Genomic DNA, 11,998 nt, shown 5'->3' on the forward strand with positions numbered 1-11,998 from the left:
CTCTGCAACTGGATCCTGGACTTCCTGACGGGCCACCCCCAGGTGGTAAGGGTAGGTAACAACACATCTGCCTTGCTGATCCTCAACACTGGAGCCCCTCAGGGGTGTGTGCTCAGTCCCCTCCTGTACTCCCTGTTCACCCACAACTGCATAGCCAGGCACAACTCCAACACCATCATTAAGTTTGCAGACAACACAACAGTGGTAGTCCTGATCCCTGACAACAACGAGACAGCCTATAGGGAGGAGGTCAGAGATCTGGCCGGGTGGTGCCAGAATAACAACCTATCCCTCAATGTAATCAAGACAAAGGAGATGATTGTGGACTACAGGAAAAGGAGGACCGAGCATGTCCCCATTCTCATCAACGGGGCTGTAGTGGAGCAGGTTGAGAGCTTCAAGTTCCTTGGTGTCCACATCACCAACAGACTAGAATGGTCCAAACACACCAAGACAGTCGTGAAGAGGGCATGACAAAGCCTATTCCCCCTCAGGAAACGAATAAGATTTGTCATGGGTCCTCAGATCCTCAAAAGGTTCTACAGTTGCACCATCGAGAGCATCCTAACTGGTTGCTTCACTGCCTGGTACAGCAACTGCTCAGCCTCCGACCGCAATGCACTACAGAGGGTAGCGCGTACGGCCCAGTACATCACTGGGGCTAAGCTGCCTGACATCCAGGACGTCTATACCAGGCGGTGTCAGAGGAAGGCCCTAAAAATTGTCAAAGACTCCAGCCACTCTGCTACCGCATGACAAGCGGTACCGGAGCTCCAAGTCTAGGACCAAAAGACTTCTCAACAGCTTTTACCCCCAAGCCATAAGACTCCTGAACAGCTAATCAAATGGCTACTACCCCCCAACCGCCGAATACAACAGGTCTACCTGTTGTATTCGGCGCACGTGACAAATAAACTTTGATTTGGTAGGCTATTTGCTGCACGCTACCCAATCTGTGCACTTAAAACAATTCACAGCTCATTCTTTAAAAGAAATGAATGATCCTCTGTGGCCAAATCATGCTCTTTGGTTTAGTATTTTGAATGATAGTATTTATTTCTGTATAGGCATAAGTAATTATAGCTAATTTGGGTAATTTAATTCAATTTACTTTATGGGAAGCTTCTCTTTCCCGAGGCTATTGAACACGCCGCCTATGCCAACATCAATGTAAATGAAACCGCTGCATAAAACAGCTGGCCCTGAGGCTTACAAGGCGGAGTTCAAATGCAGACATCAAATTCAATGCAATTGTCTGGCACTGTCTCTGCTTAAAATGAAAGGCAAGCAGGCTGGCAGCTTCTCTCCAAGCGATGCTCCGCGTGGTCCTAAAGCCAGCCATTCTAAATGCTAAACAGCCGTTGCATTTTACTTGGGATTGATTTACTCTACATTTTTGTTTTCTACTTTTACATTTTTTTAAGGAACGAACTCAGTCTGTCTTTCAACTTACTCTTGAAAGTTATTGGACAAATATTGGGGGGGGGGGGGGGTGCTGAGGAGTATGTCAGTCTGTAATAAAGCCCTTTTGTGGGGAAAAACTCATTCTGGTTGGCTGGGCCTGGCTCCCAAGTGGGTGGGCCAATGCCCTCCCAGGCCTACCCATGGCTACAACCATGCCCAGTCATGTGAAACCCATAGATTAGGGCCTAATGAATATTTTAATTGACTGATTTCCTTTTAAGAACTGTAACTCAGTAAAATCTTTGAAATTGTTGCATGTTGCATTTATATTTGTCACGTCCTGTCCCTTGTAAGATGTCATTTTCTATAGTAGAGTAAGTCAGGGCGTGACAGGGGGTGTTTTTGGGTGTTTTCTATGTTTTCTATTTCTAGGTTTAATTCTAGGTTTCTATGTTTCTATGTTTTTTGGGGGGTTGATCTCCTCCAATTGGAGGCAGCTGGTCCTCGTTGCCTCTAATTGGAGATCATATTTAAGTAGTTTTTTTTCCCCCCACCTGTGTTTGTGGGCAGTTGCATTCTGTTTAGTCTCTGTACCTGACAGAACTGTAAGTTGATCGTTTTCCGTTTTTTGAGTTAATAAATATCATAATGAGCACTCAACACGCTGTGCTTTGGTCCCCTCTATACGACAGCCGTTACAATATTTTTGTTCAGTATGTAACTTGTCAGAAATTTCCACATCAGCTAAAAAAAATTTTGTCCATAGATTTTGTAATAATGAGTCACTGAAATATCACATGAATACACATTAGACATTGCAAAATGTATAGAATTGCAAGACCATTTTCTCCCCGTCAACAAGAGGGGTGTGGACAGTTTGTGTCATGAACAGTGCTTGTGCCCATAGAAATACACATTAATTTCCCAACCAAGTTAACCAGTATGAACTGAACCCCCCACAATGAAAGGCTACCACACAAAATGTACAGTACAAGAGTCCAGTACAGTACCAAAAAAGTCAGGGAATGTGAGCTATGGTGAACCTAAACATCAAATTGAACACTTGCACATTCTTTGGCACTTTGAAGCAGGATACATGATCTATTTGATGCATCATTGATGGTGCCTTCAGACACTTTAACTCTATGACGACTTAGATGCTCATATAAGTTGCTTGAGAATGCGAGTGGTTGGTATGAGGCTAGCAGATGAGTTGAATTTACATTGAGTCTGTTGATAAAGTAGCACAAGTAAATACTTTTTTTGTCATTGTTTTTCCCAACACGATGTGAGAATGTGTCGAATAATTGCTTTGCCTTCCAAGATTTTGAGTGGTGTGTTATTGTGGTCATCATATTGGCAGAGAGACTAAATCATGAATTAATTAATGAATCATGAATAAGCCCTTATAACAATGGGTCTCGTGTCCACTTCACCCAGCAGCTTTACCTCAGTGCTACTTGTTGATTGTGAAAACGTCTCCATTTTGTAGATGGGGAACTTGATATGGACAATGGGATACAGATGTTTTGTGTGTTCACTATACTGATATACAGTGCTGAGAATTTTTGGACTTGACCCTCTCTTTCCATCTCATTTTACATTTTACACATTTAGCGACTTACAGTAGTGAATGCATACATTTCATACAATTTCATACATTTTTTTTTCTGTGCTGGCCCCCCGTGGGAATCGAACCCACAACCCTGGTGTTGCAAACACCATGCTCTACCAACTGAGCTACAGGGAAGTGTGAAACTGTGATTGGCAGTAATTGCTAAATATTTGCTTTATAAGGTAAAATCAGCCCTCATATCACACCATTTATTGTGTCGTGGAATAGGAACTCACCTGTTCCCTGTTTATACTTAACAAAAGGGAGGTTTTCCTTGCCACTGTGGTTCTGCCTCTGCATTGCTTACTCTTTGGGGTTTTAGGCTGGATATACCTAAAGCACTCTAATAATTGCTGATGTAAAGAGGGCTTTATGAAACAAATGTGATTAATTGGTTAATAATGAAATGAAACCACAACCATGATTTAGATTATAATACATCTATTATTATGTCATGTTAAACAGGGTGAAAGAGTATATACTTAATCTTGTCTTAGATTAATCTATATTCTTTCTGTCCAAAAGATGGAAACAACAACCACTGAGAATGGAGGTGGAGGAACCAGTGGGTCAAAAGATTACAAAAAGGTATGGAGTCTTTGGGCCCCGGTAATTGATTTCTAATTCATGGCACACATCTACAAATCCTGTATAATGTCCTTCTGAGTGTGAACAAGGTCCCATTGGTGAACTGAGCTTCAAGAAGGATTACTGCCATTCCTCTTAATATTGGACAATGCTTTGCCCTCCCTGGACTGGAGATGGTGTTGTGGTTGAGCGTTACATAACGGTGCTCAGTCTGTCTGTTTGTGTCTGCTGATGCCGGGGTGGCGGATAACGTGATTAGGTAGATCAGCCACTGTGTTTAGCCACACGAGAGGCACGCCGACTGCCCTGTAGATTCTCTGCCTTCCATCGGTTCAGAACGGAAATGCCAATATCAGTTACAAAGCTACAGGTGGTCCTGGTATCCATGAACGTGCTGTCTGACATGCATCAGATGTACCTTTCAGATGTACAAAAATGGTATGGTTTGATCTGAAATCCTACACATTATAATCAGTGTTGTATTGATTGAGAATATTATGTTTGTGTGGTCCCAGCCAACAGCTGCTGCACTGAAAGGAGCCATCCAGCTGGGCATTGGGTATGCTGTGGGGAACCTGACATCCAAGCCTGACAGAGATGTGCTCATGCAGGATTTCTACATGGTGGAGAGTGTCTTTCTACCCAGGTACAGGACACAGCACTGGCATCACTCAGCAGGCTTATACACATCACTAGTTAGTGACATGAATACAGCACAAACACTGTTAAAGAAGCTTATCTGAACCTCATTGGACAGATTTTCCCATTGACACAGAAGTCCCTTTCACTACAAAAGTGCTACTCCAGTCTCCTTCTCACCTCATTTAACACCTGCTCATTTCCACGTTTTCATACATTCATGGAATGTTTGGGAATGACGTAGAGTAAGGCATATGTGAAACTTGAATAGCAATATAGAGTGGGAAAGTGGCGGTGTGTTCAGACAGTTAATAAACACTGCAGTAAATAAAACCTAATAAAAAAAATCTGTCTTGTCCAGGACCGGACTCTACACAGACCGGTCCTACATAGCCAATCGGAGCTACAGTAGGCCTATATGCAAATAGAACATTTGCCACACAGGCGTGCCATCACTCACTTTGAACTGGACTGTGTGTTTACAGGCAGTAGCAACAGCACGACTTTAGATCATTAGAACGCATTCGGTAAAAGCCACAAAATACACCTGAATGGATTTCTGCAAATATGTAAATCCCACGGGAGTCTTCTTACATTTGCAGACTTTACAGTCCTATTGATCAAACAACCATGAAAAGGTAAGCTATCTCTCCCACAGATGGCGCTGTAACTTTTTTTGAACATAATGTTTCCTCCATCGTTTCTTATGACTGAAAAAAGCTTCTGGACATCAGAACAGCAATCACACACCTCAATCTGGACGAAGACATCTACTTCAATGAGTCTACGCCACAGGACATACTGCTCATCTCGAACCAGGCCCTAATCCCCGGAAGAGGAAAAAACATAGCTATAGAGGTCGCAGTGCGGGTACATTGATGAGACTACAGCGACGAGTGAATAAACCGCTCCTACCCTCTGTTCTGAGATACTCTGAATGATTGGCTATGAAAAGCCAACTGACATTTCCTCCTGAGGTGCTGACCTGTTGCACCCTCGACAACCACTGTGATTATTATTATTTGACCCTGCTGGTCATCTATGAACATTTGAACATCTTGGCCATGTTCTGTTATAATCTCCACCCGGCACAGCCAGAAGAGGACTGGCCACCCCTCATAGCCTGGTTCCTCTCTAGGTTTCTTCCTGTTTTCTGGCCTTTCTAGGGAGTTTTTCCGAGCCACTGTGCTTCTATACCTGCATTGCTTGCTGTTTGGGGTTTTAGGCTGGGTTTCTGTACAGCACTTTGTGACATGAGCTGATGTAAGAAGGGCTTTATAAATAAATTTGATTGATTGTTCTATTGGTGAATGTGCAATCGCTGGAGAACAAACTGGACGAGCTCCGTTTGAGACTATCCTATCAACGGGACATTAAGAACTGTAATACTCTATGCTTTTCGGGGTCATGGCTGAACAAGGACATGGATAATATACAGTTAGCTGGGTTTTCCATCCATCGGCAGAACAGCAGAATCCAGTAAAATCCGTGGGGGTGGGGTGTCTCTCTTTGTCAACAAAGACTGGTGCGCATTCTAAAGGTTCTGCTCGCCTGAGTTAGAGTACCTCATGATAAGCTGTAGACCACACTATTTACCAAGAGTTTTCATCTATATTTTTCGTAGCTGTTTATTTACCACCACAAACCGATGCTGGCACTAAGACCGCACTCAACAAGCTTCATAGGGCCATAAGCAAACAAAAAAATGCTAATCCAGAGGCGGCACTCCTAGTGGCTGGTGATTTTAATGCAGGAAAATTGGAATCTGTTTTACATAAGTAATTTTTTCAACAATTGTTTACAGACAGATTATTTCACTTATAATTCACTGTATCACAATTCCAGTGGGTCAGAAGTTTACATACACTAAGTTGACTGTGCCTTTAAACAGCTTGGAAAATTCAAGAAAATGATGTCATGGCTTTAGAAGCTTCTGATAGACTAATTGACATTATTTTAGTTCCCAGAAACCCAGCCTAAAACTCCAAACAGCAAGCAATGCAGATGTAGAAGCATGTAGGTATTACAGACTCGGTCAGGGAGAGGTTGAAAATGTCAGTGAAGACACTTGACCCAGACATACGGGACCTTTGAAGCTTCACTGAAAGATGCACATCTGTTGTGGCATCTGTTAGGCACTGCTTACCGCACAGCTGATGCTTCTTGTATACTTCAATAGTTTCCTTGTAGTGGTCCATCACTCAGTCATAATATCAAATCAAATTCAAATCAAATTTATTTATATAGCCCTTCGTACATCAGCTGATATCTCAAAGTGCTGTACAGAAACCCAGCCTAAAACCCCAAACAGCAAGCAATGCATGTGAAAGAAGCACGGTGGCTAGGAAAAACTCCCTAGGAAAAACTCCATAGAAAGGCCAAAAACCTAGGAAGAAACCTAGAGAGGAACCAGGCTATGAGGGGTGGCCAGTCCTCTTCTGGCTGTGCAGGGTGGATATTATAACAGAACATGGTCAAGATGTTAAAATGTTCATAAATGACCAGAATGGTCAAATAATAATAATCATAGTAGTTGTCGAGCCGCAGGCAGAACAGTTGAAACTGGAGCAGCAGCACGGCCAGGTGGACTGGGGACAGCAAGGAGTCATCATACCAGGTAGTCCTGAGGCATGGTCCTAGGGCTCAGGTCCTCCGAGAGAAAGACAGAAAGAGAGAATTAGAGAGAGCATATTTAAATTCACACAGGACACCGGATAAGACAAGAGAAATGCTCCAGATGTAACAGACTGACCCTAGCCCCCCGACACATAAACTACTGCAGCATAAATACTGGAGGCTGAGACAGGAGGGATCAGAAGACACTGTGGCCCCATCCGATGATACCCCCGGACAGGGCCAAACAGGCAGGATATAACCCCACCCACTTTGCCAAAGCACAGCCCCCACACCACTAAAGGGATGTCTCCAACCACCAACTTACCGTCCTAACACAAGGCCGAGTATAGCCCACAACGATCTCCGCCATGGCACAACCCAAGGGGGGGCGCCAACCCAGACAGGAAGACCACGTCAGTGACTCAACCCACTCAAGTGACGCACCCCTCCCATGGACGGCATAGAAGAACACCAGTAAGCCAGTGACTCAGCCCCTGTAAAAGGGTTAGAGGCAGAGAATCCCAGTGGAAAGAGGGGAACCGGCAAGGCAGAGACAGCAAGGGCGGTTCGTTGCTCCAGCCTTTCCGTTCACCTTCACACTCCTGGGCCAGACTATACTTAATCATAGGACCTACTGAAGAGATAAGTCTTCAGTAGAGACTTAAAGGTTGAGACTGAGTCTGCGTCTCTCACATTGGTAGGCAGACCATTCCATAAAAATTGAGCTCTATAGGAGAAAACCCTACCTCCAGCCGTTTGCTTAGAAATTCTAGGGACAATTAGGAGGCCTGCGTCTTGTGACCGTAGCGTACGTGTAGGTATGTACGGCAGGACCAAATCGGAAAGATAGGTAGGAGCAAGCCCATGTAATGCTTTGTAGGTTAGCAGTAAAACCTTGAAATCAGCCCTTGCCTTAACAGGAAGCCAGTGTAGGGAGGAGTAATATGATCAAATTTTTTGGTTCTAGTCAGGATTCTAGCAGCCGTATTTAGCACTAACTGAAGTTTGTTTAGTGCTTTATCCGGGTAGCCGGAAAGTAGAGCATTGCAGTAGTCCAGCCTAGAGGTAACAAAAGCATGGATTAATTTTTCTGCGTCATTTTTGGACAGAAAGTTTCTGATTTTTGCAATGTTACGTAGATGGAAAAAAGCTGTCCTTGAAACAGTCTTGATATGTTCTTCAAAAGAGAGATCAGGGTCCAGAGTAACGCCGAGGTCCTTCACAGTTTTATTTGAGACGACTGTACAACCATCCAGATTAATTGTCAGATTCAACAGAAGATCTCTTTGTTTCTTGGGACCTAGAACAAGCATCTCTGTTTTGTCCGAGTTTAAAAGTAGAACATTTGCAGCCATCCACTTCTTTATGTCTGAAACACAGGCTTCTAGCGAGGGCAATTTTGGGGCTTCACCATGTTTCATTGAAATGTACAGCTGTGTGTCGTCCGCATAGCAGTGAAATTTAACAGTATGTTTTCGAATGACATCCCCAAGAGGTAAAATATATATAGTGAAAACAATAGTGGTCCTAAAACGGAACCTTGAGGAACACCGAAATTTACAATTGATTTGTCAGAGGACAAACCATTCACAGAGACAAACTGATATCTTTCCGACAGATAAGATCTAAACCAGGCCAGAACTTGTCCATGTAGACCAATTTGGGTTTCCAATCTCTCCAAAAGAATGTGGTGATCGATGGTATCAAAAGCGGCACTAAGATCTAGGAGCACGAGGACAGATGCAGAGCCTCGGTCTGACGTCATTAAAAGGTCATTTACCACCTTCACAAGTGCAGTCTCAGTGCTATGATGGGGTCTAAAACCAGACTGAAGCGTTTCGTATACATTGTTTGTCTTCAGGAAGGCAGTGAGTTGCTGTGCAACAGCTTTTTCAATTTTTTTTGAGAGGAATGGAAGATTCGATATAGGCCGATAGTTTTTTATAATTTCTAGGTCAAGATTCGGCTTTTTCAAGAGAGGCTTTATTACTGCCACTTTTGGTGAGCTTGGTACACATCCGGTGGATAGAGAGCCGTTTATTATGTTCAACATAGGAGGGCCAAGCACAGGAAGCAGCTCTTTCAGTAGTTTAGTTGGAATAGGGTCCAGTATGCAGCTTGAGGGTTTGGAGGCCATGATTATTTTCATCATTGTGTCAAGAGATATAGTACTAAAACACTTTAGTATCTCCCTTGATCCTAGGTCCTGGCAGAGTTGTGTAGACTCAGGACAATGGAGCTTTGGAGGAATACCCAGATTTAAAGAGGAGTCCGTAATTTGCTTTCTAATGATCATGATCTTTTCCTCAAAGAAGTTCATAAATGTATTACTGCTGAAGTGAAGGCCATCCTCCATTTGCGAAGGCTGCTTTTTAGTTAGCTTTGCGACAGTATCAAAAAGAAATTTCGGATTGTTCTTATTTTCCTCAATTAAGTTCGAAAAATAGGATGATCGAGCAGCAGTGAGGGCTCTTCGATACTGCACGGTACTGTCTTTCCAAGCTAGTCGGAAGACTTCCAGTTTGGTGTGGCGCCATATCCGTTTGGTGTGGCGCCATTTCAGTTTGGTGTGGCGCCATAATATTCTCTGTTTGCTCTAACTCAGTGGTTCCCAAACTCTGGGGCCAACTTAAAGCTGTAATAGTAGAATACTTCAAAATGAGGTTGTGCATTAGCAGTTTTCCTCTCGTCATTGCTCCCTCAGAGAGCTAATTAGGTAGCCTAGCGGTTAAGAGCGATGGGCCAGTAACCGAAAGGTCGCTGGTTTGAATGCCCGAGCCGGCAAGGTGGAAAAATCTGCAATTCTGCCCTTGAGCAAAGCAGTTACACTGTGCCGTGGACTTCGATAAAGGTAGCCTGCCGCATCGCTCTGATTCAGAGGGGTTGGGTTAAATGTAGAATACACATTTAGGTTGAATGCACTCCGTTGTGCAACTGACTAGGTATCCCTTATAATGTTTTAGAAATGACCAGAACCAACTTACTAGTCCATGTCAGCTAAAGTTTTTTTTAATCTAGGTTTTTTAACCCATTTTTTTTGTTCCCCAATGATGGAAGGGGGGCCCCGAGTGGAAACATTTGGCAACTGCTGCTCTAACTGATACATTTGTGTACTGTACCCTGTTCTATTGGGATGCAAATGTACATATTTTCTGTAATAAATGAGTGTTTGTCACTGATAACACTGATCTGTTTGTGTGATAACGCTTGTGTTGTCAGTGAGCGGAGCAACATGACCCCAGTGTACCACTTCCCAGACTTCCGCCTCAAAACCTACGCCCCTCTCACCTTCCGCTAGTTTAGGGCAGGAGCGGAAATCCCGGGGGGGGGACGGGGGGAGACACGACCCCCCCCCATCCTGGGAAAAATATGATTTGTCCCCCCCAATATATCACTGAAACATAACTATGTAATTTAAATCATATTAATAATACACAATGAAAGCAATTGTGCTGATTATAGACACTTAATAGCGCGTTTTTAAGTTTCAAAAGATTGCGACCCCCCCCACCCTTTGCCTCACAATGGTTTGATCCACTGCCAGTTCCTTAGCTTGCTAGGTAACAGAGAGGTCTTATCTACTGTCTGAAAGGCACTCAATGCACGTAACTGACGTGAGGTTAATCCAGTCAATCGCGCACACACACTAGCTGAATATGCAGAGCTAGCGCGCAAATATTAACTATTAAGCTAGCTAGTACCTATTCCATTTATGTGGCGTCGTCAAAGATGGAATCTTTGCTATCGTCAATTTATTCCAAGATCAGCAAGCAGATGATGTAAGTTAGTGCTTCAAAGTCCCTGTGATGAGGTTAGCGATAAACTGAAATCCAAACTGAACAGAACTACACTCTCTTCTACCATTGTCTTAAATATATTTAATGGTCTCGTTGCAAAAGCTAAATTGTCGCAAGGGAACTTTTATTTATTTATTTTATTTCACCTTTATTTAACCCGGGTAGCAAAGATTATAGCAAACACCACTGAAACTGAATTGGTGCTCGCTAGCTTTGCAAATTCAGCTATTGTTGGAAGCCAGCCAATATGAAACAAACTATTAAAATTACAAAAGGTTGCAGCATATGTTGTGTAAATGGTGAACTCATACAGCTGTCAACTCTTGTCATTTTAATCCGTTTCACATTTGCTAGCTACCTTTTAGATCGAAGCCCAAATAGAATGATTGAAGATGATAGAAGGCCATATCCTACTGTAAATAACCTACACACTGTGTGTGTAGCCAGCCAGCCAGCCAGGTAGAAAAATGGCAGAAAAATAAAAGACGGACATCAGAGTATTTTTTTCAATACACCAAAACGCATAGTAAGAACCCTAGTAGCCTAATATCTCAAAGACTAGTTGATAAAATGTTCATAAGAAAGAAATGAAATTCTAATGGAAATGTTTCACAATGATGTCATTAGGCAGAGCAGGCAACAGATGGCACACAGACAGCAGAGTTGGGGACAGATATGCAGGGACAGACTGGCAGAGACAGGGAGTCTCAGGTAAGTTTGTTGAGTCTTTGTTTGGCAACATTATGAAAGGTTCTCAATTTTTTTGACTTGTAAAATAGGAACATAATTGGAAAATGCCATGGATACCCCCACTCTCAACTTAAACTGGTGACTGAACTAAGATTTGTTAAAGGCAATGGTATTGCTGTTGTGATTAGTTGTGTAGTTTTGGGTACCGGTAGTTAGGAGTACGGCAAACACCTTATTTCTTTGGTTCCTCAATATACATTTACCATATTACAATGTAGGCTATGTGTTACAGCACTACTTTTGGTGTCCCCCTCAGGAATTGCTCTTGAGAAAATTTCATGTAATTGTCCCCTCCAAAGTTGATATCAGATTTTCGCCCCTGGTTTAGGGAGCTCTTTGGCATCAAAGCAGATGACTACCTGGTTAGTGTGGAAAGCCCTTTACAGAAAACACTCCTACACACCATGTGCTTCTCTGATAATACAGCATACAATCATGTAGTAATACACCCCATTAGAGTTGTCTGATCGATAAGTAAGAGCACAGTGTTCCCACTGGGCACAGATGTCATTTCAATGTTTAGTTTGGATTTACATTTGAGTTGTCAACTAATGTGAATTCAACGTGAAATCAACAAAACATTTCACCA

Source organism: Salmo salar, chromosome ssa11, assembly GCF_905237065.1.
Source record: "Salmo salar chromosome ssa11, Ssal_v3.1, whole genome shotgun sequence".
Taxonomy (NCBI): domain Eukaryota; kingdom Metazoa; phylum Chordata; class Actinopteri; order Salmoniformes; family Salmonidae; genus Salmo; species Salmo salar.